Here is a 15,707-nt window from a genome sequence, read left to right on the forward strand (position 1 = left end):
CCCTGTGCTCTCCAGACTCCAGGCACTTGCTTTTGCTTTCCCCTCCACCAGAAAGTCCCTCCACCTCCCCACAACTCATTCTATCCACCCATCCCACCTTCTCCAAAGAATCCAATTTCTCCTTAGTCAAAATTCATCTCATTCTCTTGTTTTTCTAATCATTTTGCTTTATAGCACATTTAATCATTTGCATTATATTTATATTATTTGTCTACTTACTTTCCTGCTACACCTGGGGGAAAAGGGATCATGTTATCATTATCTTGTTATACTCATCTCACCCCTCGATGATCCTGAAAGCACGTAGGGTCAAAGGATCTAACTCCATTCCAATTAGTTTCACATACATTATCTCATTTAACCCTCACAATAACTCTACAAAGTATTATTATCATTATTATCATATCATTCACTTTGCAGAAGAAGAAACTGAGGCACAGAGAGGTTCAACATCTAGCCCAAAGACATGCAGCTGGTATGGTAAAGTTAGCCCATGGAGGTCATGCTTCTCCTATCATATTACACCACTAAGCATAATGCCTTGCCGAGGACCCAGGCCCCAAAATAGGCGCCAAGTTAAATTTCTGTCCAAATACCATACACATGGTAACAATTATTCAATTGCTACATATAGTAAGGATGAACTTTAAGTTACTTGATGGTGGCTCCATTACCTCCATTCGTTGTACCAGATTTTTATTTTTGTTGTTCATATATCCTGGTCTTCAACTCAAATTTAAAATGGAGAACTAATGAGACATTCGTCTGGACAAACCCTGTAGAGAACTAGCTGCGTCGCACTTCTTTCCAAGACCTCTTCCCCCTTCCTCCCCTGACCTAGGTTGTCCAGCTCCAACAATACAGACAACCCTTATGGACAAAGATGTAGAGGCAGGATTAAAAGGAGCAAAGGTCTCACATAGGAGCCATGTAGGTTACCTCAAACAAGCAGATGGGTCACAGGCCGGTCCAAAAAGTTCTAGGACAGAGTCTTTCATCTCCCCAGGTCCAACCATCTGCTGAACTCAAACATTACACCAGATTTTTTACAAGATGATTGGATAATAACACATTTCCCTCTTTTGTCACAATGTGCACTGAAATGATTGGGCCTATGGGTGAATGAATATTCTCTGGGAATCCAACAAGCTGACTTTCTTTTGTGTGGGAAGCATTTCAACTAAACGAGAGAAACAAGCCCCATCAACTTCAAGCATCTAGAAGAATACACAATGAATGACACTTCTGTTCTGCTGAAACATTAATTAATCAGAGTTGACAAGGACAAATGGTATCACAAGGTGTAGAAGCAAGGGTCTTTGCTGTTTTCTAAATTGTCAAATCAAGTACCCATCCCTGAAGCCTGCACAGGCGCAGTACTTACAGTTTCTTTGGGTGCTAATTCCCTTCCTGATGTTGCCAGAGCAACAGACATGTGGGTTTTTTGGGGGGGGTGGGGGAGAAGGGAGGGTTCCCAGGTAAAACATTTGAAGGAAAAGCACTTTGTTGTTATTACTGCAGAGACAAGAAAGAAGAACCTTTTAGTTCTTGGACACAGGATGACAGTATCTTCTATTTGTGCAGCCCTTTCCTCAGTAAGAGGAGTTTGATGTGCAGTCCTCATGAGCAGGGGCAAAACTTATCTCCATTTTACAAATTTTACAAGCAAGAAAACTGAGAAGTAGAGAAGGGAGAACCATGAGAAATACAGTATAAGGAAAGATTGGGAAAAGATGTAAATGACCTTGAATTCCAAGCTAAAGGCATTAAACTTAATATTTAATAATTACTAATAATAGTAAAAAATAATTATTTCAATTTTTTTTTACTACTACATGTACTATCTCATTTAATCCTTACAACAATCCTGTAAAGTAAGAATTATACTCTCCTCTACTTTTCAGATGAGGAAACCACCACTTAGAGGACTTCTGTAGCACAGCCAAGATCACAGAAGTGACAGAAATCAGATCATGCAGGCCACTTAAGGACAAATATATATAATATGGGTGAGAGCTTTGGGAATGTTTTAAGAATGATGCGACACAGTCTTTCAAAATGGTAGATCTGGCTGCTGTGTTGGAAATAGACTGCAGAGAAGCAAGGGCAGAAACAAGGAGCCCCAGGAGGCTATTACAGGAATCCATGTAAGAGATGACAGTGGATCTGAATGAAAGCACAGGAACTGGTGAAAAATGGTCACATTCTGGATAGATCTTAAAGATAAAGCCAATGGGCTCATACAGCTCAATATGGAAAAAACAAACAACCCAATCAAAAAATGGGCAGGAGATCTAAATACACATTTTTCCAAAGAAGACAAGCAGATGACCAACAGGCACATGAAAAGACACTCAACATCGCTAATCATTAGAGAAATACAAATCAAAGCTACAATGAGGCGGGAACCTTCAAGATGGCGGAGGAGTAAGATGTGAAGATCACCTTCCTCCCCACAAATACATCAGAAATACATCTACATGTGGAACAGCTCCTACAGAACACCCACTGAACACTGGCAGAAGACGTCAGACTTCCCAAAAGGCAAGAAACTCCCCCACGTACCTGGGTAGGGCAAAAGAAAAAAGAAAAAACAGAGACAAAAGAATAGGGACAGAACCTGCCCCTCTGGGAGGGAGCTGTGAAGGAGGAAAAGTTTCCACACACTAGGAAACCCCTTCACTGGTGGAGACATGGGGTGGGCGGTGGGGAGAGCTTCGGAGCCACAGAGGAGAGTGCAGCAACAGGGGTGCAGAGGGAAAAGCAGACAGATTCCTGCACATAGGATAGGTGCTGACCGGCACTCACCAGTCCAAGAGGCTTGTCTGCTCACCCGCTGGGGCGGGTGGGGGCTGGGAGCTGAGGCTCAGGCTTCTGAGTTCAGATCCCAGGGATAGGACTGGCATTGGCTGCATGAACACAGCCTGAAGGAGGCTAGTGTGCCACAGCTAGCAGGGAAGGAGTCTAGGAAAAAGTCTGGAACTGCCTAAGAGGCAAGAGACCATTGTTTTGGGGTGCGCAAAGAGAGGGGATTCAGAGCACCACCTAAATGAGCACTAGACAGGTGCAACCCGCGGCTATCAGCATGGACAACAGAGATGGGCATGAAATGCTAAGGCTGCTACTGCAGGCACCAAGAAGCCTGTGTGCAAGCACAGGTCACTATCCACACCTCGCTTCCGGGGAGCCTGTGCAGCCCGCCACTGCCAGGGTCTCGTGAACCAGGGCCAACTTCCCTGGGAGAACAGACGGTGTGCCTCAGGCTGTTGCAACATCACACTGGCCTCTGCCACCGCAGGCTCGCCCCGCATTCCATACCCTTCCCTCACCCCCCGACACCACAGTCTGAGTGAGCCAGAGCCCCCTAATCAGCTGCTCCTTTAACCCCGTCCTGTCTGAGAGGGGAACAGACGCCCTCAGGCTACTACATGCAGAGGAGGGGCCATATCCAAAGCTGAACCCCAGGAGCTGTGTGAACAGAGAAGAGAAAGGGAAAACTCTCCCAGCAGCCTCAGGAGCAGTGGATTAAATCTCCACAATCAACTTGATGTACCCTGCATCTCTGGAATACCTGAATAGACAACGAATCATCCCAAAATTGAGGTGGTGAAATTTGGGAGCAACTGTAGACTTGGGGTTTGCTTTCTGCAACTACTTTGTTTCTGTTTTTATGTTTATCTTAGTTTACTATTTAGAGCTTATTAACATTGGTAGATTTGTTTATTGATTTGGTTGCTCTCTTCGTTTTTTTTTTTTTTTTTTTCTTTTTTTTGCGGTATGTGGGCCTCTCACTGTTGTGGCCTCTCCCGCCGCGGAGCACAGGCTCCGGACGCGCAGGCCCAGCGGCCATGGCCCACGGGCCCAGCCGCTCCGCGGCACATGGGATCCTCCCAGACCGGGGCACGAACCCGCATCCCCTGCATCGGCAGGCGGACTCCCAACCACTGCGCCACCAGGGAGGCCCTCTTCGTTTTTTTTAAATATATATATATAGATAGATAGATAGATAGATAGATAGATAGATTTTTTTTACCTTTTGCTCTTTTTGTGACTTTGCATGTGTATCCTTCTTTGTGTGATTTTGTCTGTATAGCTTTGCTTTTAGCATTTGTCCTAGGGTTCTGTCTGTCCTTTTTTTTTTTTTTTTTTAGTATAGTTTTTAGCACTTATTATCATTGGTGGATTTGTTTACTGATTTGGTTGATCTCTTCCTTCTTTCTTTCTTTCTTTAATACTTTATTATTTTTTATTTTTAATAATTTTTTTATTTTAATAACTTTATTTTATTTTATTTTTTCTTCATTCTTTTTCCTTCCTCCCTATACTTCTGAGCCATGTGGCTGACAGGGTCTTGGTGCTCTGTCTGGGTGTCAGGCCTGAGGCTCTGAGGTGGGAGAGCCAAGTTCAGGACACTGGTCCATCAGGACACTGGTCCACCAGAGACCTCCTGGCCCCACATAATATTAAATGGTGAAAGCTCTCCCAGAGATCTCCTTCTCAATGCTAAGACCCAGCTTCACTCAACGACCAGCAAGCTACAGTGCTGGACACCCCATGCCAAACAACTAGCAAGACAGGAACACAACCCCATCCATTAGCAGAGAGGCTGCTTAAAATCATAATAAGTTCACAGACACTCCAAAACACACCACCAGACGTGGTTCTGCCCAGCAGAAAGACAAGATCCAGGCTCATCCACCAGAACACAAGCACCAGTCCCCTCCACCAGGAAGCCTACACAACCCACTGAACCAACCTTAGCCACTGGGGACAGATACCAAAAACAATGGGAGCTACAAACCTGCAGCCTGTGAAAAGGAGACCCCAAACACAGTGAGATAAGCAAAATGAGAAGACAGAGAAATACACAGCAGATGAAGGAGCAAGGTAAAAACCCACCAGACCAAACAAATGAGGAGGAAATAGGCAGTCTACCTGAAAAAGAATTCAGAGTAATGATAGTAAAGATGATCCAAAATGTTGGAAATAGAATGGAGAAAATACAAGAAACATTTAACAAGGACCTAGAAAAACTAAAGGGGAAGCAAACAATGATGAACAACACAATAAATGAAACTAAAAATTCTCTAGAAGGAATCCATAGCAGAATAACTGAGGCAGAAGAATGGATAAGTGACCTGGAAGATAAAATAGTGGAAATAACTACTGCAGAGCAGAATAAAGAAAAAAGAATGAAAAGAACAGAGGACAGTCTCAAAGACCTCTGGGACAACATTAAATGCACCAACATTCGAATTATAGGGGTCCCAGAAGAAGAAGAGGAAAAAAAAGGGACTGAGAAAATATTTGAAGACATTATAATTGAAAACTTCCCTAATATAGGAAAGAAAATAGTCAGTCAAAGTCCAGGAAGTGCAGAGAGTCCCATACAGGACAAATCCAATGAGAAACATGCCAAGACACATATTAATCAAACTATCAAAAATTAAATACAAAGAAAAAATATTGAAAGCAGCAAGGGAAAAGCAACAAATAACATACAAGGGAATCCCCATAAGCTTAACAGCTGATCTTTCAGCAGAAACTCTGCAAGCCAGAAGGGAGTGGCAGGACATATTTAAAGTGATGAAAGGGGAAAACCTACAGCCAAGATTACTCTACCCAGAAAGAATCTCATTCAGATTTGACGGAGAAATTAAAACCTTTACAGACAAGCAAAAGCTAAGAGAATACAGCCCCACCAAACCAGGTTTACAACAAATGCTAAAGGAATTTCTCTAGGCAGGAAACACAAGAGAAGGAAAAGACCTACAATAACAAACCCAAAATAATTAAGAAAATGGGAATAGGAACATACATATTGATAACTACCTTAAATGTAAATGGATTAAATGTTCCAACCAAAAGACACACACTGTCTGAATGGAAAGAAAAACAACACCCGTATATATGCTGTCTACAAGAGACCCACTTCAGACCCAGGGACACATACAGACTGAAAGTGAGGGGATGGAAAAGCATATTCTATGCAAATGGAAATCAACAGAAAGCGGGAGTAGCAGTTCTCATATCAGACAAAATAGACTTTAAAGTAAAAACTATTACAAAAGACAAAGAAGGACACTATATAATGATCAACGGATCAATCCAAGAAGAAGATATAACAATTGTAAATATTTATGCACCCAGCACAGGAGCACCTCAGTACATAAGGCAAATGCCATAAAAGGGCAAATCAACAGTAACATAATAATAGTAGGGGACGTTAACACCCCACTTTCACCAATGGACAGATCATCCCAAATGAAAATAAATAAGGAAACACAGATTTAAATGACACATTAAACAAGATGGACTTAATTGATATTTAATGAACATTAACTATGTCCATTAATTGATGGACATTCCATCCAAAACAACAGAATACACTTTCTTCTCAGGTGCTCATGAAACATTCTCCAGGATACATCATATCTTGGGTCACGAATCAAGCCTTGGTAAATTTTAGAAAACTGAAATCATATCAAGTATCTTTTCTGACCACAACACTATGAGACTAGATATCAATTACAGGAAAAAATCTGTAAACAATACAAGCACATGGAGGCTAAACAATACACTACTAAATAACCAAGAGATCGCTGAAGAAATCATAGAGGAAATCAAAAAACACCTAGAAACAAATGACAGTGAAAACACGGCAACCCAAAACCTATGGGATGCAGAAAAAGCAGTTCTAAGAGGGAAGTTTATAAGAATACAATCCTACCTCAAGAAACAAGAAACATCTCAAATAAACAACCTAACCTTACACCTAAAGCAATTAGAGAAAGAAGAACAACAACAACAACAACAAAAAAAAACCCAAAGTTAGCAGAAGGAAAGAAATCATAAAGATCAGATCAGAAATAAATGAAAAAGGAATGAAGAAAACAATAGCAAAGATCAATAAAACTAAAAGCTGGTTCTTTGAGAAGATAAACAACACTGATAAACCATAAGCCAGACTCATCCAGAAAAAAGGGAGAAGACTCAAATCAATAGAATTAGAAATGAAAAGGGGGAAGTAACAACTGACACTGCAGAAATACAAAGGATCATGAGAGATTACTACAAGCAACTCTATGCCAATAAAATGGATAACGTGGAAGAAATGGACAAATGCTTAGAAAAGCACAACCTTCCGAGAATGAACCAGAAAGAAATAGAAAATACAAACAGACCAATCACAAGCACTGAAATTGAAACTGTGAGTAAAAATCTTCCAATAAACAACAGCCCAGGACTAGATGGCTTCACAGGTGAATTCTATTAAAAATTTAGAAAAGAGCTAACACCTATACTTCTCAAACTCTTCCAAAATGTAACAGAAGGAGGAACACTCCCAAACTCATTCCACGAGGTCACCATCATCCTGATACCAAAACCAGACAAAGACGTCACAAAAAAAGAAAACTACAGGTCAATATCACTGATGAACATAGATGCAAAAATCCTCAACAAAATATTAGCAAACAGAATCCAACAGCACATTAAAAGGATCATACACCATGATCAAGTGGGGTTTACCCCAGGATTGCAAGGATTCTTTTATATATGCAAATCAATCAATGTGATACACCACATTAGCAAATTAAAGAATAAAAACCATATGATCATCTAAATAGATGCAGAAAAAGCTTTGGACAAAATTCAACACCATTTATGATAAAAACCCTCCAGAAAGTAGGCATAGAGGGAACTTACCTCAACATAATAAAGGCCATATATGACAAACCCACAGCCAACATTGTCTTCAATGGTGAAAAACTGAAACCATTTCCACTAAGTTCAGGAACAAGACAAGGTTGCCCACTCCCACGGCTATTATTCAACACTGCTTTGAGAATCAATCAAAGAAGAAATCAGAGCAATCAGAGAAGAAGAAGAAATAAAAGGAATCCAAATCAGAAAAGATATAAAGCTGTCACTGTTTGCAGATGACATGATACTATACAAAGAGAATTCTAAAGATGGTACCATAAAACTACTAGAGCTAATCAATGAATTTGGTAAGGTAGCAGGATACAAAATTCATGCACAGAAATCTCTTGCATTCCTATACACTAACGGTGAAAGATCTGAAAGAGAATTTAAGGATACACTCCCATTTACTATTGCAACAAAAAGAATCAAATACCTAGGAATAAACCTACCTAAGGAGACAAAAGACCTGTATGCAGAAAACTATAAGAGACTGATGAAAGAAATTAAAGATGATACAAACAGATGGAGAGATATTGCATGTTCTTGGATTGGAAGAATCAACACTGTGAACATGACTACACTACACAAAGCAATCTACAGATTCAACGCATCCCTATCAAACTACCAATGACATTTTTCGCAGAGCTAGAACAAAAAATTGCAAAATTTGTATGGAAACACAAGAGACCCCGAATAGCCAAAGCAATCTTGAGAAAGAAAAACAGAGCTGAAGGAATCAGGCTCCCGGACTTCAGCCTATACTACAAAGCTACAGTCATCAAGACAGTATGGTACTGGCACAAATACAGAAATATAGATCAGTGGAACAGGATAGAAAGCCCAGAGATTAACCTTATCATTGACAAAGGAGGCAAGAGTATACAATGGAGAAAACACAGCCTCTTCAATAAGTGGTGCTGGGAAAACTGGACAGTTACATGTAAAAGAATGAAATTAGAACACTCCCTAACACCATACACAAAAATAAACTCAAATTGGATTAAAGACCCAAATGTAAGGCTAGGCACTATAAAACTCTTAGAGGAAAACATAGACAGAACACTCTATGACATAAATCACCACAAGATCCTTTTTGACCCACCTCCTAGAGAAATGGAAATAAAAACAAACAAAAAACAAATGGGACCTAATGAAACTTAAAAGCTTTTGCACAGCAAAGGAACCATAAACAAGACAAAAAGACAACCCTCAGAATGGGAGAAAATATTTGCAAACAAAGCAACTGACAAAGGATTAATTTCCAAAATATATAAGCAGCTCATGGAGCTCAATATAAAAAAAACAAACAATCCAGTCCAAAAATGGGCAGAAGACCTAAATAGACATTTCTCCAAAGAAGATATACAGATTGCCAACAAACATATGAAAGGATGCTCAACATCATTAATCATTAGAGAAATGCAAATCCAAACTACAATGAGGCATCACCTCACACCAGTCAGAATGGCCATCATCAAAAAATCTACAAACAATAAATGCTGGAGAGGGTGTGGAGAAAAGGGAACCCTCTTGCACTGTTGGTGGGAATATAAATTGATACAGCCACTATGGAGAACAGTATGCAGGTTCCTTAAAAAACTAAAAATAGAACTACCATATGACCCAGTAATCCCACTACTGGGCATATACCGTGAGAAAACCATAATTCGAAAAGAGTCATGTACCACAATGTTCACTGCAGCACTATTTACAATAGCCAGGACATGGAAGCAAACTAAGTGTCCATCGACAGATGAATGGATAAAGAAGATGTGGCACATGTATACAATGGAATATTACTCAGCCATAGAAAGAAACAAAATTGTTATTTGTAGTGAGGTGGATGGACCCAGAGTCTGTCATAGAGAGTGAAGTAAGTCAGAAAGATAAAAACAAATACCGTATGCTAACACATATATATGGAGTCTAAGAAAAAAAAGAGGTTCTGAAGAACGTAGGGGCAGGATAGGAATAAAGACGCAGACGTAGAGAATGGACTTGAGGACACGCGGAGGGGGAAGGGTAAGCTGCGACGAAGTGAGAGAGTGGCACGGACATATATACACTACCAGACGTAAAACAGATAGCTAGTGGGAAGCAGCCGCATAGCACAGGGAGATCAGCTCAATGCTTTGTGTCCACCTAGAGGCCTGGGATAGGGAGGGTGGGAGGGAGATGCAAGAGCGAGGAGATATGGGTATATATGTATATGCATAGCTGATTCACTTTGTTATACAGCAGAAACCAACACACCATTGTAAAGCAATTATACTCCAATAAAGATGTTAAAATAAAAGAGAAAAGTACAATGAGGTTTCACCTCACACCTGTCACAATGGTCATCATCAAAAAGTCTACAAATAATAAATGCTGGAAAGGGGTGGAGAAAAGAGGAACCATCCTACACTGTTAGTGAGAATATAAATTTGTGCAGCCACTGGAAAACAGTATGGAGCTTCCTTAAAAAACTAAAAATAAAGCTACCATATGATCCAGCAATCCCACTTCTGGGTATATATCCAGAAAAAATGAAAAGTCTAATTCGAAAAGATACATTCATCCCAGTGTTCAAAGCAGCACTATTTATAATACCCAAGACATGGAAAACACCCAAGTGCCCATCAACATACAACTGGCTTAAGAAGGTATGGTATGTATATATACATATATACATATATATACATATATGTGTGTGTGTATGTGTGTGTATATATAAATATATATATATACACACACATACACACACACATACACACAATGGAATAGTGCTCATTCATAAAAAAGAATGAAATATTGCCACTTGCAGTAACATGAATGGACCTAGAGAATATTATACTTAATGAGGTAAACCAGACACAAACAAGTATTATATGATATCACTTACAAGTAGAATCTAAAAAATAATACAGATGAATCTATGGACAAAACAGAAACAGACAGACATAGAAAAAAACTTATGGTTACCAAAGGGGAGAGGGAGTGAAGGAGGGGCAAATTAGGAGTACCGGATTAACAGATACAAACTACTATACATAAAATAGATAAGCAACAGGATCCCCTGTATAGCACAGGAAATTATATTCAATATCTCATAATGACCTACAATGGAATATAATCTGAAAAAGATAATTAACTGAATCACTTTGCTGTACACCTGAAACTAACACAATATTGTAAATCAACTATACTTCAATTTTCAAAAAAGCTAAAAAGTCAACAGGATTTCCTGACTGTTTAAACAGGGCATGAGAGAAAGAATAGAGTCAAAGATAACTCCAATTTTTTTGGCTTAAATAATGGAATAATGGATTGCTATCAATTAAGATGGGGAAGGCTACAACTGTTACAGGTTTGGCAACAATCAGGGGAACAGGAACTCAGTTTCGTACAGAGTCGGTTTAAGAAGTCAATTAGACATCCAAATATAGATGCAGAGTAGACAGATGGCTATAATAATCTGGAGTATAAAAGTCTGAGCTGGACATAACAATTTTGTACTCATTGGCAGGCATGTAGATGGCATTTATAGACATGGGACTGGAGGAGATCACCAAGGAATCACCAAGATCACCAAGGAAATCAAGGAGTATGGAGAGAAAAACAGGAGAGGATCAAGGACTGAGCCCTAGAACATTCCTACATTATGAGATCTGAGAGAAGAAAAGGAACCAGCAAAGGAAGCCAAGGAGGAGTGGCCAGGAGGGTATGGTACACTGGAAGCCAAGCAGGGAAAGTGTATCAAAGAGCAGGGACTGAACACGTGTCTCAAATGCTGCTAAGAGTTCAAGTAAGATGAAGACTGACAACTAGCCATGGGGTATAACAATGTGGAGGTCATAGGTAACTTTGACAAGAGCCATTTCTATGGAAGGATTTGAGAAAAAGCCTGATTAAGTAGGTTTCAAGAGAAATCAGGAGGCAAGAAATTAGAGACAGTGAGCATAGATATCATTTTCTAGGATTATTGTTGCAGCAGGTGCAAAGAAACGGCGTGGCAGCTGGTGGAGAAAGTAGACTCAGGAGAAGATTCCCTTTTTAAGATGGAAGATATAATAGTATGCCCATAAGAATGATCCAGTAAAGAACAAAAAGTCAATGGTGTAAGAAAGAAGTGGAGAGTTGCTGAAGTGATGCCCTGAAAACAGCAAGAGGAGAATGGGCGCTTGTGCACAAGTGGAGGAGTTTGATGTGAATTTGAAGGGCAGACACTGGCAGGGGAGCAGTCTGTAGAAGCATCTTTCAGTTGCTTTGATGTCCTCAGTAAAGTAGGATGCATGGTCACCAGCTTAAAGCAATGTTGGGAGAGGTGTTGGAGGTTTGAGGAGACAGAAGGTCTGAAGTAACTGTCATCTGGGGTCAAGGAAGGAGAAGGAGTACTTCCCTGATCTTTCATTTTTAATAATAAGTACCCAAAATTCAAATGTAATACAATTCCTTCTATTCTAAGTATAGAAGGAGAGAAATGTACACATGATCTTGTCAAAAGTATGCCAGCATAAGATATTTTATGTAGCATCTCTTATCTTTTTTAAAATTTTTCTTGAAATATAGTTGATTTACAATGTTGTGTCAGTTTCAGGTATACAGCAAAGTGATTCAGTTATATATATATATACACACACATATATATTCTTTTTTAGATTATTTTCCATTATAGGTTATTACAAGGTTATTATAAGATATTAAGTATAGTTCCCTGTACTACAGGTCCTTGTTGGTTATCTATTTTATATATAGTAGTATGTATATTTTAATCTCAAATTCCTAATTTATCCTTTCCCCCCCTTTCCCTTTTGGTAACCTTAATTTGGTTTTCTATGTCTGTGAGTCTATTTCTGTTCTTTAAATAAGTCCAATAGGTTTCTATCGGCTGGGCCAAAAAGTGTCTTCAGTTATTTAAGTAAAAATGATAGACACATATTTCACTTTCACCAAGAACTTTATTGAACAACATATTCACCCTTTTGTTCCACTACCTTCTGCCATTTTTCAGGCAACTTCGTAATTCCATCTTCCCAAAACTTTTTATCTTTTTGAGCAAAGAACTGTTCCAGGTGCCTTTTACAGTCTTCCAGGGAACTGAAATTCTTACCATTAAGAGAATTTTGTAAAGACCGAAATAAGTGGAAATCCGAAAGTGCAATGTCTGGTGAATACAGCGGATGAATCAGAACTTCCCAGTCAAGCTGTAACATTTTTTGCCAGGTCTTCAAAGAAACAAGTGGTCTTGCATTATCCTGATGGAAGATTATGCATTTTCTGTTGACTAATTCTGGTCGCTTTTCATTGAGTGTCGCTTTCAAGTGGTCTAACTGGGAGCAGTATTTGTTGGAAATAATTGTTTGGTTTTCTGGAAGGAGCTCATAATAGAGGACTCCCTTCCCATCCCACCATATACACATCACCTTCTTTGGATGGAGACTGGCCTTTGGTGTGGTTGGTGGTGGTTCATTTCACTTGCCCCATGATCTCTTCCATTCCACATTGTTGTACAGTATCCACTGTTCGTTGCCCATCACAATTTGTTTTAAAAACGGAATGTTTTCATTACATTTCAATAGAGAAGTGCATGTGGAAATATGGTCAAGAAGGTTTTTTTCTCTTAACTTATGTGGAACCCAACATCAAAGCAATTCACATAACCAAGCTGGTGCAAATAATTTTCAACACTTGATTTGGATATTTTGAGTACATCAGCTATCTCCCATGTGGAATAAATTTGATTGTTCTCAATTATTGTTTCGATTTGATCACTGTCAACTTCAACTGGTCTACCCATCCAGTGAGATGGGTAGATTTCATTGTCCAGTGAGAAATCCCTAGCATAAGACTTCGCAAACCACTTTTGACACGTTCGATCACAGCACCTTCTCCATACACCGCACAAATCTTTTTTTGCGTTTCAGTTGTGTTTTTACCTTTCTTGAAATAATAAAGCATAATATGCCAAAAATGTTGCTTTTTTTCTTCCAACTTCAATATTAACATGGCTACACAAAAATTCACCAATTTTGCTAAGGCTTTTTTTAAATGCACGCTGATATGACAGCTGTCATATGCAATCTAACAAAATTGTTTTGAATGAAGTTAAAGACAACTAAGTGCTACTAGAGCCATCTTATGGGAAAAAAGAATGAACCTTTTGGCCCACCCAATATATCTAAGAACAAACTGAAAATATTTCCAAGGAGCTCCCTAACGATTGCCTATGAGTGGTATAATGAAGGATAGGATACTGGCCTTGAGGGAAAAAAAACTAAAACCTCTTTTAAAGCCAAATCTATGATAGCTGTGGCAGGAGACAGGATAGAGTTGGAATTAAGAATGTTAGGTAAAACCTTCAGTATATAAAGCAATTTTTTTAAGTGTAGGTAGCTTAAAAGGCTGGTGTCAGAAAAACACTTGGTTGGGATCCAGGGTTAATGAAAAGCAGTGTGGTAGTAATTCAGAAAATTAGGGAGAGTGTGCTGTGATGAGGTCAGGAAGAGCACATTGTCTGAGAGTGGACAGGGATGCCCCACCCACTGGAACAGAGCCCAGTCAAGCAGCAGAGTCCTATGGAGAGGAGAGTCCCCAGGTGATCCAGGCCTGGCTCTACTCTACCCTGGCCTAAAACTTGATCTTTCTACCACTGGCTAACCTGCCCATCTCCCCAGTAGGTTCTTAGTGTTACTGAGCCACAAAACCAAAGAATTTTCACAGCCTTTTACATAGAGGGGTCCAAGCAGCGTAAAAGGCGCCATCCGAAGGCATTGAGATTTTGGCCTCTCCAGCTCTATTTCAGGTCATCAATGCTCTTGGCAAGGAAGATCGGGGTGTCACAGACTCAGGGGCAGCAACGCTATATGGCCCAGAGTGATTGTAAAGCGTTCTCTTCTGTCTTTCCAGGAAGAACCTATTTCACGCCAATGGTGGATGGAGTAGTCACGTGGGAAGTCATAGAGTTGTATTCGTTATCTACTTCTGTGTAATAAGTTATCCCCAAACATGACATCTTAAAGACACACTTATTAACTCACAGTTGCTGATGGGTCCTATGACTCAGAGTCACAAGGCCGTGATCAAGATCAACTCAGGCGGTAGTCATCGCAAGACTCAACAGGAGGAAGATTCACTTCCAAGCTCATGTGGCTGTTGGCAGCCTTCAGTTCCTTGGAGGTTGTTGGACTGAGGTTCTCAGGTCCTCACTGGCTGTTGACTGGAGTCCTCTTTCGCCTCCTTGCCACATGGGCCTCCATAGGACAGTCCACAACACAGCAGCTGAGTCCATCAGGGAAAGCAGGTGGGAGGGCAAGACGAGACGGTGGGACAAAGTCACAGTCTTTTTTGTAACCTAATCTTGGAAGTGATGACCATTACTTGTACCACATTCTACTTGTTAGAAATACATCACTAGGCCTAGCACTCACTCCTACACAGTGATATGAATACCAGTATGTGGAGATCACTGGGGGCCATTGTAGAGGCTGCCTACCATAATAGTGAACTTAAAAACTAACCAAAAGTAGCTGCTAGAAGTCTTCCCTTCACACTGTTTGCCTCCATTCCCAGCTCTGAGCAAAATAAAGCTCAGAAATGAAAGGAGGTCACCTATTCTTCTTCTTCTAAAATATTGCCTTGCCTGAGCACAGTGTAGCCCCAGGGGCACTGTTTTTATTTTTTTAAGGCATACAAGCCTCTAACTGCAGCCTTTGGGCCTGCTTTTGGCTTTGGGCTCCTGTTCCCCACATTACTTATGCTCGCAGCTCTCCTCGGCTCACATGGTCCCTCAGGTTGCATCCTTTTTGTGAATCTTTAGTTCATTCGCTGTCAGTTACCACCATGTTTCCCTCTCTGAGGGTCTCTGTCCATGGCCAGGGACACAGTGCATAGTGCCTCCTGTCAGGAGATCTCCCCCGGAAGGCAAGTGAATGACATGTCCTTCTCTAGCTCAAATTCTAACCCATTCTGCTTCCACCAAGAGGGAGATAGAAGATAGAATTAAGTAGACAAGAGACACT

Source organism: Mesoplodon densirostris, chromosome 14 (genome assembly GCF_025265405.1).
Source record: "Mesoplodon densirostris isolate mMesDen1 chromosome 14, mMesDen1 primary haplotype, whole genome shotgun sequence".
Lineage (NCBI taxonomy): Eukaryota > Metazoa > Chordata > Mammalia > Artiodactyla > Ziphiidae > Mesoplodon > Mesoplodon densirostris.